Genomic DNA, 18,251 nt, shown 5'->3' on the forward strand with positions numbered 1-18,251 from the left:
CGCCCGGCTAATTTTTTGTGTTTTTAGTAGAGACGGGGTTTCGCCGTGTTAGCCAGGATGGTCTCGATCTCCTGACCTTGTGATCCGCCCGTCTCGGCCTCCCAAAGTGCTGGGATTACAGGCTTGAGCCACCGTGCCCGGCCTCGTGAAACGCTGTTTCTACTAAAAATACAAAAATTAGCCAGGCATGGTGGCGCGCATCTGTAGTCCCAGCTACTTGGGAGGCTGAGGCAGAATCACTTGAACCTGGGAGGCAGAGGTTGTGGTGAGCCGAGATCGGCCCACTGCATTCCAGCCTGGGCAACAGAGCGAGACTCCATCTCAAAAAAAAGAAAACAAAAATTATACTACTGGCTGGATACAGTGGCTCATGCCTGTAATCCAAGCACTTTGGAAGGCTGAGGTGGGCAAATCATTTGGGGTCAGGAGTTCGAGACCAGCCAGGCCAACATAGTGAATCCCCATCTCTACTAAAAATACAAAAATTTGCTGGACATGGTGGCGTGCACCTGTAATCCCAGCTACTTCGGAGGCTGAGGCAGGAGAATTGCTTGAACCCAGGAGGTGGAGGTTGCAGCTTGCCAAGATTGTACCACTGCACTAGAGCCTGGACAACAGAGCAAGACTCCATCTCAAAGATAAATAAATAAAAATTTGGCCGGGCCCAGTGGCTCATGCCTGTAATCCCAGCACTTTGGGAGGCCAAGGCGGGCAGATCACCTGAGGTCAAGAGATCGAGGCCATCCTGGCCAACATGGTGAAATTCCGTCTCTACTAAAAATACAAAAATTAGCTTGGTGTGGTGGCGCGAGCCTGTAGTCCCAGCTACTTGGGAGACTGAGGCAGGAGAATCACTTGAACCCAAGAGGCAGAAGTTTCAGTGAGCCGAGATCATACTACTGCACTCCAGCCTGGTGACAGAGCGAGACTCCGTCTCAAAAATAAATAAATAAATAAGTAAAAATTACTTATGAGATAGCTTTTACTTTGCTATTTATTCATTTTTATTTATTTTAGAGATGGAGATCTTGCTATGTTGCCCAGGGCAGTCTCGAACTCCTATCAATCCTTCCTCCTTGGTCTCCCAGAGCGCTGGGATTACAGTTTTGAGCCACATTCCTTCCAGCTTACTGTGCTATTTAAAGGTTTCCTATACTACCATATCCTGCTGATCAAAAGCTCTAACTTGAAAAAAAAATTTACCTTGCATATCAATATACTTATATCTATCTATCTATCTATCTATCTAAAACTATAAGTAAAACCAAATGGGTAACCACTTTTAATGCTACTTTACTGGATAATGTCATTTGATGCTGAAAAGTTTTAAACCTGGTGTTCAGGAGAGAAGCCTTAGTATAAACACACGATTGTGTCCGGTGATTTGTCATTTTACAAATCCCACACTAGATGGCAGATTTTAAACAGGATTTTCTGGGTCACAAATTAGGAAAAAATGGCTAGTCACTGTGGCTCACACCTGTGATTCCAGCACTTTGGGAGGTGCAGGGGGACAGATCACCTGAGGATAGGAGTTCAAGACCAGCCTGGCCAACATGGTGAAACCCTGTCTCTACTAAAAATACAAAAATTAGCTGGGCATGGTTGTGGATGCCTGTAATTCCAGCAACTCAGGAGGCTGAGGCACAAGAATTGCTTGAACCCAGGAGGCAGAGGTTTCAGGGAGCAGAGATTACACCACTGCACTCCAGTTTAGGTGATGGAGTGAGATTCTGTCTCAAAATAATAATAACTAGGAAAAAATATACATATATATGTGTGTGTGTATGTGTATATATATATGCAAAGGAAAAAAATCCAGGTGTGGAGGCTCATGGCTATAATCCCAGCACTTTGGGAGGCTGAGGTGGGAGAATAAATTGAGTCCAGGATTTCGAGACCAGCCAGGGCAACATGGGGAAACCCCATCTCTACAAAAAATATAAAAAATAGCTGGACGGCCGGGTGTGGTAGCTCATGCCTGTAATCCCAGCACTTTGGTGGATCACCTGAGGTCAGGAGTTCAAAACCAACCTGGCCATCATGGTGAAACCCCATCTCTCAAAAAAAAAAAAAAAAAAAATTAGTCGGGCTTGGTGGCATGTGACTGTAGTCCCAGCTACCCAGGAGGCTGAGGCAGGAGAATTGCTTGAACCAAGATCGTGTCACTGCACTTCAGCCTGGACGACAGAGCAAGACTCCATCTCAAAATAAGTAAATAAATAAATTAGCTGGGCGTGGTGGTGCCCACCTGTGGTCCCAGCTACTCCAGGGTGCTGAGGCAGGAGGATCACCTGAGCCTTGGGAGGTCGAGGATCCAGCGAGCTGTGATCTCACCTTTGCCCTCCAGTTTGGGGGACAGAGTGAGGACCTGTCACCCAGGCTGGAGTGCAGTGGCACAGTTTTTGCCAACTGCAACCTTCACCTCCCAGGTTCAAGCGATTCTCCTGCCTCAGCCTCCCGAGTAGCTGGGATTACAAGCATGTGCCACCACGCCCGGCTAATTTTGTATTTTTAGTAGAGACGGGGTTTCTCCATGTTGGTCAGGCCAGTCTCGAACTTCTGACCTCAGGTGATCCATCCACCTTGTCCTCCCAAAGAGCTGGAATTACAGGCATGAGCCGCCGGGCCTGGCCAGCATCTGTTTTTTTAGTTTAGTTTAGTTTTTGAGATGGAGTTTTGGTCTTGTTGCCCAGGCTGGAGTGCAATGGCACGATTTCCCTCGCTGCAACCTCTGCCTCCCTGGTTCAAGCGATTCCCATGCCTCAGCCTCCCGAGTAGCTGGAATTACAGGCGCCTGCCACCATACCTGGCGAATTGTTGGTATTTTTTTTTTTTTTTTTTTTTTTTTGAGACTGAGTCTGGCTCTGTCGCCCAGGCTGGAGTGCGGTGGCCGGATCTCAGCTCACTGCAAGCTCCGCCTCCCGGGTTCACGCCATTCTCCTGCCTCAGCCTCCCGAGTAGCTGGGACCACAGGCGCCCGCCACTTCGCCCGGCTAGTTTTTTGTATTTTTTAGTAGAGACGGAGTTTCACCGTGTTAGCCAGGATGGTCTCAATCTCCTGACCTCGTGATCCGCCCATCTCGGCCTCCCAAAGTGCTGGGATTACAGGCTTGAGCCACCGCGCCCGGCCGAATTGTTGGTATTTTTAGTAGAGATGGGGTTTTGCCACGTTGGCCAGGCTCCGAACTCCTGAACTCAGGTGATCCGCCTGCCTTGGCCTCCCAAAGTGCTGGGATTACAAACCAGCATCTGTTACTTTATGACTTTTTAATAGTCATTCTGACTGGTGTGAGTTGGTATCTTATTGTGGTTTGCATTTCTTTAATGATTAGTGATGTTGAACATTTTTTCTTGTTGGCCAAGTATATGTCTTCTTTTGAAAATTATCTGTTGGTGTCCTTAGCTCTTTTTTTTTTTTTTTTTTTTTTTGAGATGAAGTCTCACTCTTGTCCCCCAGGCTGGAGTGCAATGGCGTGATCTCGGCTCACTGCAACCTTCACCTCTCGGGTTCAAGCGATTCTCCTGCCCCAGCCTCCCGAGTAACTGGGATTACAGGCGCCTGCCACCATGCCCAGCTAATTTTTGTATCTTTTTTTTTTTTAGTGGAGATGGGGTTTCAACATGTTGGACAGGCTGGTCTTGAACTCCTGACCTCAGGTGATCCATCTGCCTCAGCCTCCCAAAGTGCTGGGATTACAGGTGTGAGCCACCACACCCGACCATCCTTTGCTCACTTTTTAATGGGGTTGTTTGTTTTCTGGCTTGTTAATTTGTTTAAGTTCTTTATTGATTCTCAATATTAGACCTTTGTTGGATGCATAGTTTACAAATATTTTCTCCCAGTCTGTAGGTTGTCTTTTTATTCTGTTGATAGTTTCTTTTTTTCTCTTTTTTTTTTTTTTTTTTTTTGAGACAGAGTCTCGCTCTGTCACCCAGGCTGGGGTGCAGTGGCATGATGTCCGCTCACTGCAAGCTCCGCACCACCGGGTTCATGCTATTCTCCTGCCTCAGCCTCCCGGGTAGCTGGGATTACAGGCGCCCACCACCACGACTGGCTAACGTTTTTGTATTTTTAGTAGAGATGGGGTTTCACCATGTTTGCGAGGATGGTCTCGATCTCCTGACCTAGTGATCCGCCCGCCTCAGCCTCCCAAAGTGCTGGGATTACAGGCGTGAGCCACCGCGCCTGGCCGATAGTTTCTTTTACTGTGCAGAAGCTCTTTAGTTTAATTAGGTCCCATTTGTCAATTTTCTGTTTTAATTTAATTATATTTATTTATTTTTAAAAAGTAGAGACAGGATCTCGCTATGCTGCCCAGGCTGGTCCAGTGGGACTGAAACACTTTTTTTTTTTTTTTTTGAGACAGAATCTCACTTTGTCGCCCAGGCTGGAGTGTAGTGGTGTGATGTTGGCTCACTGCAACCTCTGCCTCCCAGGTTCAAGGAATACTTGTGCCTCAGCCTCTCAAGTAGCTAGGACTACAGGTGTGTGCTCTCATGCATGGCTAATTTGTATTTTTTATAGAGATGCGGTTTGGCCATGGTGGTCCGGTGGGTCTCAAACTCCTGGTCTCAAGTGATCCCCCAGCCTAGGCCTCCGAAAGCTCTGGGATTACAGGCGTGAGCCACTGCTCCTGGTGGATACTGATTTTTCTATACTGATTTTGTATCCTGAAACTTTGCTGAAGTTCTTTATCAGATCTAGGAGCTTTGGGACAGAGCCTTCAGGGTTTTTTAGTTATAGAATCATATTGTCTACAACAGAGATAGTCTGACTTCCTAACTGAGGTTCCCAAACCTCAATTCTTGACTTCTGTGCACCCACAGGCTTAACACCACATGGAAGCTGCCAAGTCTCAGAGCTTCCACCCTCTGAAGGAACAGCCTGAGCTGTACCTTGGCGCCCCTTAGTCATGGCTGGAGTGTCTGGGATGCGGGGCAACAAGTCCCTAGGCTACACACAGCACAGGAACCCTGGGCCCAGCACATGAACACTTTTTCCTCTTAGGCCTCTGGACCTGTGATGGGAGGGGCTGCCATGAAGACTTCTGACATTCCCTGAAGACATTTTCCCCATTGTCTTGGGGATTAACATTCAGCTCCTCATTAGTTATGCAAATTTCTGCATCCAGGTTGAGTTTCTCCTCAGAAAATGGGATTTTCTTTTCTATTGCATTGTCAGGTTGCAATTTTCCAATCTTTCATGCTCTGCTTCCTTTATAAACCTGAATGCCTTTAACAGCACCCAAGTCACCACTTGAATGCTTTGATGCTTAGAAATTTCTTCCACCAGATACCCTAAGTCATCTCTGTCAAATTCAAAGTTCCACAAATCTCTAGGGCAGGGGTAAAATGCTGCCAGTCTCTTTGCTAAAACATAACAAGAGTCACCTTTGCTCCAGTTCCCAGCAAGTTCCTCGTTTCCATCTGAGACCACCTTAGCCTGGACTTTATTGTCCATAATACTATCACCATTTTGGCCAAAGCCATTCAACAAGTCTCTAGGGAGTGCCAAACTTTCCCACATTTTCTTGTTTTCTTCTGAGCCCTCCAAACTGTTCCAATGTCTGTCTGTTACCCAGTTCCAAAGTCGCTTCCACATTTTTGGGTATCTACAGCAGTGCCCCACTCTACCAGTACCAATTTAATGTATGAGTCCATTTTCATGCTGCTGATAAAGACATACCTGAGACTGGGGAAAAAAAGAGGTTTAATGAACTTACAGTTCCAAATGGCTAAGGAGGCCTCGCAGTCTTGGCAGAAGGCAAGGAGGAGCAAGTCACGTCTCACGTGGATGGCGGCATGAAAAAAGAGAGAGCTTGTGCAGGAAAACTCTGGTTTTTAAAACCATCAGATCTCATGAGAGTCATTCACTATCAGGAGAACAGTGCAGGAAAGCCCTGATCCATAATTCAATCACCTCCCAACAGGTTCCCCCCATGACATGTGGGAATTATGGGAGTTACAATTCAAGATGAGATTTGGGTGGGGACACAGCCAAAGCATATCACTGCTGTCAAACAAAGCTGAGAGATTTAATTGATAAAGAAACAACAAGCCCTTTTTAGATTCAGGCAGTTTATTACTGACAGAAATAGCAGATTGGCAAAGGTGCCAGCGCCCTGTGCCCATTTTCCCACCAGACAACACCAAAACAAAAGAGACCAGGTGATAATGCAACATGGGTGATGGGAGCTCTGTTTCTGCAGAGCCAGTTTCACACTAAGCAGTTTGATGGGTTGCTGGGGGTGGGGTAGGGACAGATATAGCCTCTTTGCCTAATTGTGCCCTAGCATTGCCCAGTCATTGCATAGGCTGCTGGAGCCATGAAGATTTGAACTTTAGAGCATCTCTTTGACCACCCATGAGAAACTGTTACAATAGCTGCAATGCAGAAATACCCAAACCCTATGAACTTGAGTGTAGTTGGAGTTGATGTGTTAGACAGACATACAGATCCCTCTGAAAAGTTGCGCAGCCACAGACTTAGCACAAATTGGGAACTACCTTCCATTGTGAAGTTTCTTATTGGTGCAAGAAACAACACATTTGTGTAAGAACATTTGGTAGTTGATCCTGTAGAGAAAACAGTGGAACAGGAATCTACCAATATTTCATTTACAAACATATTTTAAGTAGGTGAGAGGCTTATATACAAGTCACATCCTCAGGACCCAGAAAAAATCCTATTTTGACTCAGGAAGCCATAAGCACTGTGAAAGGAGTCAGCCTCAGCAATTACTTTGCAGGACTGATGGCAAGTATGTTATCTCCAAATGCTAATAAAGGGCAAGAAACAGAGGAATGCAGGCCAGGCGTGGTGGCTCACGCCTGTAATCCCAGCATCTTGGGAGGCCGAGGCAGGTGGATCACCTGAAATCAGGAGTTCAAGACCAGCTTGGCCAACATGGTGAAACCTCGTCTCTAATAAAAAGACAAAAATCTGCCAGGTGTGGCAGAACATGCCTGTAATCCCAGCTACTCAGGAAGCTGAGGCAGGAGAATCACTTGAACCCAGGAGGCGGAGGTTGTAGTGAGCCAAGATCATGCCATTGCACTCCAGCCTGGGCAACAGAGTGAGACTCCATCTCAAAAACAAACAAACAAACAAAAAAGGGCGGGTGCAGTGGCTCACACCTGTAATCCCAGCACTTTGGGAGGCTGAGACGGGCGAGTCACCTGAGGTCGGGAGTTTGAGACCAGCCTGGCCAACATGGAGAAACCCCATGTCTACCAAAAATACAAGCCGGGCGTGGTGGCCGGCGCCTGTCGTCCCAGCGACTCGGGAGGCTGAGGCAGGAGAATGCCGTGAACCCAAGAGGCAGAACTTGCAGTGAGCTGAGATCACACCACTGCACTCCAGCCTGGGCGACAGAGTGAGACTCCATCTCAAAAAAAAAGAAAAGAAGAAGAAGAAGAAGCAGCAGCAGAAGAAGCAGCAGCAGCAGAGGAAGGACTGGGTAATATATAAATTAAATTCTGAGACTGGTCAGGCTGGCTGGGCACAGTGGCTCACACCTGTAATCCCATCAGTTTGGGAGGCTGAGGCGGGTGGATCACCTGAGGTCAGGAGTTTGACACCAGCCTGGCTAACATGGAGAAACCCCATCTCTACTAACAATAGAAAATCAACTGGGTATGGTGGCACATGCCTGTAATCTCAACTATTTGGGAGGCTGAGGCAGGAGAATCGCTTGAACCTGGGAGGCGGAGGTTGCAGTGAGCTTAGATCGTGCATTGCACTCCAGCCTGGGCGACAAGAGCAAAACTCCATCTCAAAAAAAAAAAAAAAAAAAAAATTCTGAGACTGAAGAATCGATGGCCTTAGCAAGAGGAAGCATAAGGACTCTGATGGCAGCAGCAGCATATGTGGAGAAATGATAATGAAAGTTGCCCAGCAGTTTGAGGATTTCATGCTAAACGGTTTTATAGTAGTTTTATACCTTCAAGTATCAGAAAGAGGGGCATTTCAGGGTAGAAACTCTTCCATCTCACCATAGCCTCTGAGGAAGACAGGGAGATGGGAGAAATGGCCTCGCAGTATCTCCTCACAAGCCTCTCACTGTCTCATGTTCTGGGAGCATCATGAGGCAGTTTACCAAGACTTAGATCAACCTAGGTTAAGTCCTTTCTATGCGGTCTATATGGATACATGCAAGGTCATTAGGACACCTCACAGAGCAGTTTCCCTACTACTGCACTTCCTGACCTTTCTAAAAAAAATTAATTTATTTTTTTCTTTGAGATGGAGTCTTGCTGTGTCACCCAGGCTGGAACATAGTGACACGATCTCGGCTCACTGCAACCTCCACCTCCCAGGTGCAAGTGATTCTCCTGCCTTAGCCTACGGAGTAGCTGAGATTACAGGCATGCGCCACCACACCTTGCTAATTTTTGTATTCTTAGTGGGGGGGGGTTTCACCATGTTGGCCAGACTGGTTTTGAACTCCTGACCTCAGGCCAACCTCAGCCTCCCTAAGTGCTGGGATTATAGATATGAGCCACCGTGCCCAGCGTGACCTTTTTTTTTTTGAGATGGAATGTCACTCTGTTGCCCAGGCTGGAGTGCAGTGGCATGATCTCGGGTCACTGCAAGCTCTGCCTCCCAGGTTCATGCCATTCTTCTGCCTCAACCTCCCAAGTAGCTGGGACTACAGGCGCCTGCCACCACGCCCAGCTAATTTTTTTTGTATTTTTAGTAGAGATGGGGTTTCACCATGTTAGCCAGGATGGTCTCGATCTCCTGACCTCATGATCCGCCTGCCTCAGCCTGCCAAAGTGCTGGGATTACAGGCGTGAGCCTCCGCGCCTGGCTGTGACCTTTTTTTTTTTACAGCCAGTTAAGAACTCTTTTCAAAATACAGTCCACCCCATCAGATGCTTTAATTAAACAATTTTTTTTTTTTTTGGAGACAGGGTCTTGCTCTATTGCCCAGGCTGGAGTGCAGTGGTGCAATCTGGGCCCCCCACAACCTCTGCCTCCCAAGTTCAAGTGCCAAGATTCTTGTGCCTCAGCCTCCCAAGTATCTGGGATTACAGGCACACACCACCACTACTGGCTACTTTTTGTATTTTTAGTAGAGACGGGTTTTCACCGTGTTAGCCAGGCTGGTCTTAAACTCCTGCCCTCAAATGATCCACCTGCCCCAGCCTCCCAAAGTGCTGGGATTATAGGCATGAGCCACCCCGCCCAGCCTTATACAATTTTCTTAAATTTGTTCTAGGCAACGTAGATCCAACAGTTACATTTAGAGCAATCGCTAATTGAGAATTCTCAGATGAAGATTCCCTGCTGGTCAAGCTGAAGGTGGCTATAGCAGTCTGCAGACAAGAGCTGAGAGAGATCAATGGTCCCTCCCTGGCTTTTGTCTTCCCCAGCGGCCAAGGTTGCTGCTGTCCTGCCACAGCCGTGCTTGGCATGAGCAGTACCCCTGACAATTATGTCATCCTTTACCAGTCCTCCCCATGTCTCGCTCACACCATATGCCCAGATTTGTTCCCAGGTGGCTCAGCAGTTTCTTCCTAACATAACTGGAGCCACCCTAAAACATCTCCCACTGCCTGACATGTGGGCCACACTAGGAACACTTTAGAGCTGTCATCTCATATTCATGATTCTTATCATCATTATCTGTAACTGCCCAAATCCAGAAAACTTAGCTGGACAGCAAAATAAACTCTATGTTAGCGTCTCCCATTCCCTGGCTCTTCTTTGCTGCTCACAAATTCCAGTGGCCCAGTTTCCCACGGGAGAGCTGGAAGAGCAGAGGATTGAGGAGGTTTAATTACATAGCTGATTTGCCAAGACTGGCCAGGGCCGGTGGCCTAACTATGAGTCCCTGCATTCCCTTTGTTACTCAACTATGTAGTTAGCAGTTCAGGCACATGTGGTACGTTCCCTTGGCCTCATGTCCTAGAATTGCTAGAGCTAATTTGTAGACCCAGTCTTGACTTGTAGATGGATTGCCATGCCCTGTGCAATGGTGTATCCAGGTGGCTATGATCCTTACCTAGGAAGCTCAGGTCAAATCAGCTCATTGATTCCATTGATGTTTATTCTCAAAGGACTTTTTTCCACAGGCATCACATGGGTCATGAATGGAAGACATGGGTCTTGTGTAATTTGTTGCCATAATGTTTGTCTCCACAAAGCTTGAGACTTGATCATCCAGTTTTTCTGCAACCAGCCACCAGACTATAATGTCCACTCATTGGTTAATGTCATCAGTCAATGAAAATAAAACAAGGTACATTTTGGAAGCCTCTTTTAGAGCAAGCACCATAACTCACAACTCTGCCCAGTGAGCAAAAGTTCCTTTTTCTGTGTATAGTTTTAAGTAGTTTTCTTTGAAGCTGCACAGCTGTAGTAGCCAAGTGCACCTCTGTATTTAGGACCCCAAGACCGCTCCCAGGTTTGATTATCCACTGAAAGGACTGACAATACTCGGCATACAGGCATACTCACAACTAAGATTTATTACAATGAAACGATACAAAACACAGTCTGCAAAGGGAAAAGGCATGTGGGCAAAGTATGGGGAATAACGTCTGCAAGATTCCAAGAGTCTTCTCCAGTGGAATTGCATAGGACAAGCATAACTCTCCCATCAACAATTTGCGGCCTTTTACTATGGGCCCTCTCACTCTAGGTTCTCACTGAACTCACCAAGGCAGTTCAGTCCTTGGTTTCAGAGGCACTACCTGGGACAGTCAGTCCCAAACAGTTTGATTTACCTATGACATCAGCTTCATGAGTATGGACAGCATCTGTAGGCATTCTGCAGGAAAGGGCAGGTGGCAGGTTACTTACCCCCTCCTAGGCAGTGTGGTCAGGTTGAGCATAGGCTCAATAGTTAGTTTGAATTCAAAGCATTCACAGCAGCTTGAAAAGGCAGCACAATGGAGTTTTCTTTCAGGAAGCGGGAAGGCTTTGTTCTGAAAAACAAAGACCATTAACACCCTTCACCAGCCCATCTCCCCAGGTGCCCGGATTTTGTTTTTTCCCCCATTGTTACAAAATCAGTTGCGTTCCATTCAACAATCAAGACATTTAAAAAATCATCTCCCACTCTTTTTTTTTTTTTTCTTTTTTGAGACAGAGTTTCACTCTTGTTGTCCAGGCTGCAGTGCAGTGGCACCATCTCGGCCCACCGCAACCTCCGCCTCCTGGGTTCAAGCGATTCTCCTGCCTCAGCCTTCCCAAGTAGCTCACCTCGGCCTCCCAAAGTGCTGGGATTACAGGCATAAGCCACTGCGCCCAGCCATTAAAATCATCATCTACTCTTATCCAGACTTTTCATCTGAAAGGGTTGTATGCAACAGCCACAAAAGCATTTTCACAGAAAAACATTTTAATACAGTTTAACCAGAAAGACACATCATGTTCAGAATTATTCAGTAAAAAAATTCTTAAATTAAAAATTTTTTAAAAAAATTTTTAATTTTTTTTTTTTTTTTTTTGAGTACAATTTCCATTTTATTTTTCTCCAGAGAATAGTCTGTCTCAGTCTTTAAGGACTCAGCTCCTTACATGGGCTTTGGTGGGGGACGTGGGGCAGCACCCGCAGGTCTAAATCGGGGAGGGGGTGTTCGGTCCTTGCGGGCTTCACGAGATCGATTCCTGACTACTTTGCTGTGAATTGCACAACTCACACAGTAATGCAGCTTCACATACAGCTTGGGAAGCACATAGGCATCAAAGACGCTCGCTTCAGAAATGTCCCTGACCGCTGCGGCCTCCACTATGTTTCGAATGACGAATTTCTTTTTTTTTTTTTGAGACGGAGTCTCGCTCTGTCGCCCAGGCTGGAGTGCAGTGGCCGGATCTCAGCTCACTGCAAGCTCCGCCTCCCGGGTTTACGCCATTCTCCTGCCTCAGCCTCCCGAGTAGCTGGGACTACAGGCGCCCGCCACCTCGCCCGGCTAGTTTTTTGTATTTTTTTAGTAGAGACGGGGTTTCACCGGGTTAGCCAGGATGGTCTCGATCTCCTGACCTTGTGATCCGCCCGTCTCGGCCTCCCAAAGTTCTGGGATTACAGGCTTGAGCCACTGCGCCCGGCCCGAATGACGAATTTCTTAATGGCCTTGTCCTTGGGCACGCATCGGGCACAGTTAGTGCAGTGAATAGGCTGCACATGGCCGCGGCCCTTTTTGGCACGACCGTTGTTCCTTCTTTTCTTTGTCATTTTGGACGTACGGACCGAAGAAAGGAGAAAAAATTTTTTAATTTTTAAACATTTAAAAAATAGGGGCCGGGCACAGTGGCTCATGCCTGTAATCCCAGCACTTGGGGAGGCTGAGGCGGGCAGATCACCTGAGGTCGGGGGTTCGAGACCAGCGAACATGGAGAAACCCCATCTCTACTAAAAATACAAAATTAGCCAGGCATGGTGGCGCATGCCTGTAATCCCAGCTACTCAGGAGGCTAAGGCAGGAGAATCACTTGAACTCAGGAGGCAGAGGTTGCAGTGAGCCGAGACTGCACCATTGTACTCCAGCCTGGGCAACAAGAGCAAAACTCTGTCTAAAAAAAAAAAAAAAAAATTGGGTTTACACAACTTTCCACTTCTTTTTCATCCTGATCACTTATCCAGGTAGCAGCCTTGAAGTGATCAATCACTTTCTCGGGACAGCTGCATTTAATCACTAAATTAAGGTGCCTTAGTAAGTTGTGTGTGTCAGAGGCATTTGAACCAGACCAACTCCATGTTGAATAGGGGCTGGTAAAATAAGGCTGAGACCTACTGGGCTGCATTCTCAGAGAGTTAACGCATCCTAAGTCACAGGATAACATAGGAGGTCAGCACAAGATATAGGTCATAAAGACGTTGCTGATAAAACAGGCTACAGCAAAGACGCCGGCTAAAACGCACCAAAACCAAGATGGCAATGAATGTGACCTCTGGTCATCCTCACTGCTACACTCTCACCAGCGCCATGACAGTTTACAAATGCCATGGCAACATCAGGAAGTTACCCTATATGGTCTAAAAAGGGGAAGCATAATCCACTCCTTGTTTAGCATATCATGAAGAAACAACCATAAAAATGGGCAACCAGCAGTCCTTGGGACTGTTCTGTCTATGGGGTAGCCATTCTTTTATTCCTTTACTTTCTTAATAAACTTGCTTTCACTTTATGGACTCGCCCTCAATTCTTTCTTGCGCGAGATCCAACAACCCTCTCTTGGGGTCTGGACTTGGACCCCTTTCCTGTAACATGTATACCAGGAGAACGGAAGTAGAGACAAGGTATCAGTTCACTGTTGCAAACTGCATCTAATACCAAAAGCCAAAGGCAAGAAGCCAGCAGCAGTAAGATGGCCCTGAGACAGGGTCCAGAGTCTGATCTCTCAGTACTGGGTGGAAGGGTCACACTTGCCGAGATGTGCCCTCCCACAGTGTGCAGCTTTAGCAGGAATCATTACTTAGAAATGCAAACAGTCTCTGTAACAGAAACAAAGAGCCAATGAACAGATCAATTTCAGATGGTCCCATCAGAAATAAGCCCTTTTCTGTAGGCAATTGTGACCCAGCTGGTCTGGCCAGCATCCATGATGTTTTCCCAACTTTGTCTTTCGAGTCTTAAATCTGCAACTGTCCCCAAGCCTGAGTTTTGTTTTTTTTTTTTTTTTTTTTGAGACGGAGTCTTGCTCTGCCGCCCAGGCTGGAGTGCAGTGGCCGGATCTCAGCTCACTGCAAGCTCCGCCTCCCGGGTTCACGCCATTCTCCTGCCTCAGCCTCCCGAGTAGCTGGGACTACAGGCGCCGCCACCTCGCCCGGCTAGTTTTTTGTATTTTTAAAGTAGAGACGGGGTTTCACCGTGTCAGCCAGGATGGTCTCGATCTCCTGACCTCGTGATCTGCCCGTCTCGGCCTCCCAAAGTGCTGGGATTACAGGCTTGAGCCACCGCGCCCGGCCTGAGTTTTGTTTTTTAAGCAGAGCAACTTTGTCAAATTTGGTTTGTCTTAGCTAACTAACAGGCAAGCCAGCCCAGAAAACTGGTCAGTTACAAACTTTCTCTGAAAATAAAACAAAACTGGATGAGGTCTCTATCTTCTTTTATGTCCTTGGGAGCGTGACCTTGTAACCATGTGGTGGTACTTTCTTCTTTTTTTTTTTTTTTTTGGGAGACGCAGTCTTACTCTGTCACTCAGGCTGGAGTGCAATGGTGGGATCTCAGCTTACTGCGACCTCTGCCTCCTGGTTTCAATCTATTCTCCTGCCTCAGCCTCCCCAGTAGCTGGGACTACAGGTGTGTGCCACCATGTCCAGCTAATTTTTGTATTTTTAGTAGAGACAGGGTTTCACAATGTTGGCCAGACTGGTCTCGAACTCCTGACCTCAAATGATCCGCTCATCTCAGCCTCCCAAAGTGCTGCAATTACAGGCATGAGCCATCATGCCCAGCCACCACGTGGTGGTACTTTCTTTTGGTCTCTGCCATTTTACAATAGTGGGCCGGGTTCAATCCTGGCTTAGGAAATGAGTACTTTCTGATTGATATCTGTGTGACCTTTACCATTTGTTGATTCTCTTCCCCTGTATGAACAATGTCTGGCTTCCCTTCTTAACCTTCTTAAATTTTCCTTTCTGGCTGGGTACGGTGGCTCACGCCTGTAATCCCAGTACTTTGGGAGGCTGGTCTCCAACTCCTGACCTCAGGTGATCCACCCACATCGGGTAATCCCAAAGTGCTGGGATTACAGGCGTGATCCACAACCCCTGGCCTCATTCTTTTTTTTTTTTTTTTTGAGATGGAGTCTTGCTCTGTCGCCTGGGCTGGAGTGCAGGGGCATGATCTCGGCTTACTGCAAGCTCCACCCCCCAGGTTCACGCCATTCTCCTGCCTCAGCCTCCCGAGTAGCTGGGACTACAGGTGACTGCCACCACACCTGGCTAATTTTTTGTATTTTTAGTAGAGATGGGGTTTCACCATGTTAACCAGGATGGTCTTGATCTCCTGACCTCATGATCCTCTCACCTTGATCTCCCAAGTGCGGGGATTACAGATGTGAGCCACCATGCCCGGCCCTGGCCTCATGCGTTGATCTATTTGATTTTAGGTGGTTTGGTTTATGGGGACCCTGGGTGAAGAGCATACTCCAAACTGTTAGTATTATCCTCCTGATAGTAATAATAATAGTCTCCCTGGTGCACTGTATTGTCCCAAAGGTTTTAGATGTTTACATGCAGCCATCTCTAGAATGTCAAATTGTCTCTGTTCAACTAGAATGACAAGAGCTGAAAGAAATGTGTGACCATGAGGACACTGTAACCTATAAATGACACACTGAGACCGGAAACCCAAAATGATGGTAACAGAAAGTGGTGCTAAGGCCCTAAGTTTTGGTCACACTGTCACCTAAGTGAGAACCTGACCAAAAAGGGGTAATTTTTTTAAACAAAATTATGGCAGGCCATTGTTTTGGACTGAGCTCATGCGCTAGGCCCCAACAAACCAAACCAAACAAAAATGGAGTTGCTCGTGTTAAATGTGACATAATCAAATTAAGACTTTAAGGAAACACATAGATCCTAGAACAGACCAGGTTTTGTTTTTCTCCTGTAAACAGGATGTTCCAGTGTAAGGAGGCACCCTCTACTGAGTCCTTGTTCCCACCTTGCAAAGCCCACAGTGTTCTGTTTCCCAGTGAGTTTCAATACCAAATAAGTACATTTATGATGGTGATAGTGACATCAATGACTCAAGTTTTGGTCAATCTCTAAAAATTGAGAAAATGACCAAAAGGGGGTAATTGTTAAAGCAAACTAAAGATGGCCTGAGAAGGACTCTGTACTTCTGTATTTGAGTCCTTGTGGTCAAACTGCAACCTAACTAAACAGGTAGACAAGATTGAAAACTAGCCTTGGCCTATCCCAGCAACCACACTTCAACCACTCATACACTGCGGAGTGTTCAAATTGTGTTCAACTAAGACAAACGCAGAGCTGTAACCAATCCACTTAAGGACCTCACCTCTGATTTCTGTAGTCACGTCTCTTTTTTGTCTGTAAATTTGTTCTGACCATGAGGCATCCCTGGAGTCTCTCTGAATTTCTGCTGTGATTCTGGGGACTACCTGATTCATGAATCATTCATTGCTCAATTAAATTATTATTACTTTTTTTTTTTTTTTTTTTTTGAGACGGAGTCTTGCTCTGTCGCCCAGGCTGGAATGCAGGGACGTGATCTCGGCTCACCACACCCGACCTTCTCTTTTATTTATTTATTTATTGATACGAAGTTTTGCTCTTGTTGCCCAGGTTAGAGTGCAATTTCAGCTCACTGCAACCTCTACCTCCCAGGTTCAAGCGATTTTCCTGCCTCAGCCTCCCACGTAGCTGGCATTACGTGCCTGGCTAATTTTTGTATTTTTAGTAGAGATGGGGGTTTCTCCATGATGGCCAGGCTGGTCTCGAACTCCTGACCTCAGGTGATCCATCCACCTCGGGCCTTCCAAAGTTCTGAGATTACAGGCATGAGCCACCATGCTCGGCCATGTACTACCATCTGATACATGTAAAGGACAGGTGTGAGCCACTGCCCTGGCTGCAAATTGATATACTTCTAAATAATAGTCTAATTTTGAATATATTGAAGTACATTATGCTTTTTACAAATATAAAGAATCGGACTAGGCGCAGTGGCTCACACCTATAATCCCAGCACTTTGGGAGGCCGAGGCAGGAGGACCAGCTGAGGTCAGGAGTTTGAGACCAGCCTGGCCAACATGGCGAAATCCCGTCTCTACTAAAAATACAAAATTAGTCAGGTGTGGTGGTGCATGCCTGTAATCCCAGCTACTCAGGAGGCTGAGGCAGGAGAATTGCTTGAACCTGGGAGGCAGAGGTTGCAGTGAGTCCAAATTGAGCCACCGCACTCCAGCCTGGGAGACAGAACAAGACTCCATCTCAAAAAAGAAACCCAAAAACCCATAGGTGGATAAAAAGATTAAGGCAATTCTTTTAGTAGTGCAAACATGATTGTCAGTGATGAATGGCACCTTGGGAGGTAACCTCAGAGGAGGAGAAGGTATTGATGGGACCACTTGCCTAAGAGTGGAGGAAAGCAGTGCGAAGGGTGACCATGGTAACCAAAGAGAAGCAGAGAAGGTGAAGGTGTTTCCAAGACAGGAGAGCACTGTGGTCTTGAAGCATTCCCTGGTGAAAGTGGTTGAGGAGACAGCTTTGAGCTGCTGGCAGCCAGATGTGTTATCACTGACTTAGCTGGCCAGAAGGACAGGGAAAGAGAACTTGCTGACAGTGGGATTGATTGAGCGAGCAGTCTCAGGGGGCACAAAACTATTAGAGATTCTTGATTACATTGAGTCAGCCAAGAAAACCTTCAAAACATTTACACTTCAGACAAATAGAGAATCTCGGAAGTCTCTCTGAACCTATTCTGGTTTGAGGGGCTGACCAGTTTTAAAAACAGAATCTGGGCCGGGCGCGGTGGTTCACACCTGTAGTCCCAGCACTTTGGGAGGCCGAGGTGGGCAAATTGCCTGAGGAGTTCGAGACCAATCTGGCCAACATGGTGAAACCCCATCTCTGCCGGGCGCGGTGGCTCACGCCTGTAATCCCAGCGCTTTGGGAGGCCGAGGCGGGCGGATCACAAGGTCAGGAGATCGAGACCACGGTGAAACCCCGTCTCTACTAAAAATACAAAAAATTAGCCGGGCACGGTTGTGGGCGCCTGTAGTCCCAGCTACTCGGGAGGCTGAGGCAGGAGAATGGCGTGAACCCGGGAGGCGGAGCTTGCAGTGAGCCGAGATCGCGCCACTGCACTCCAGCCTGGGCGACAGAGCGAGACTCCATCTCAAAAAAAAAAAAAAAAAAAAAAAAGAAACCCCATCTCTATTAAATATACAAAAAAATAGCTGGGTGTGGTGGTGTGCGCCTGTAATCCCAGCTACTTGGGAGGCTGATGCAGGGGAAGTGCTTGAACCAGGGAGGTGGAGGTTGCAGTGAGCCGGAATCGTGCCACTGCACCCCAGTCTGGGCAACAGATTGAGACTCTGTCTCAAGGAAAAAAAAAAAACAAAAACCATCTGTACTAAAAATATTTTTTAAATTAGCCAGATGTGGTGACAGGTGCCTGTAATCCCAGCTACTTGGGAGGTTGAGGCAGGAAAATTGCCTGATCTGGGAAGACAGAGGTTGTAGTGAGCCAAGATGATGCCATTGTACTCCAGCCTGGGCAAAAAGAACAAAACTCATCTCAAAAAATAAATATAGCCGGGCGCG

The 18,251-nt window shown here is 47.0% G+C and overlaps 1 long non-coding RNA gene and 1 pseudogene across 3 annotated transcripts in view; one reads left to right on the forward strand and one right to left on the reverse strand.

Annotated features, from left to right (window-relative positions):
• The first annotated feature begins 1,339 nt into the window (after positions 1–1,339).
• LOC135967437 (PRELI domain containing protein 3B pseudogene) lies at positions 1,340–7,023 on the forward strand (annotated as a pseudogene).
• Positions 7,024–10,455: 3,432 nt separating this feature from the next.
• Positions 10,456–18,251, reverse strand: part of LOC123569226 (uncharacterized) — a 57,729-nt gene continuing 49,933 nt past the window's right edge. For all 3 annotated transcript variants that reach the window (XR_012424708.1, XR_010581576.1, XR_012424707.1), the window contains one exon: positions 10,456–10,938. This is a non-coding gene — a long non-coding RNA (uncharacterized lncRNA). The remainder of the gene's footprint in view (positions 10,939–18,251) is intronic.

This window comes from Macaca fascicularis, chromosome 15 (genome assembly GCF_037993035.2).
Source record: "Macaca fascicularis isolate 582-1 chromosome 15, T2T-MFA8v1.1".
Classification (NCBI taxonomy): Eukaryota; Metazoa; Chordata; class Mammalia; order Primates; family Cercopithecidae; genus Macaca; species Macaca fascicularis.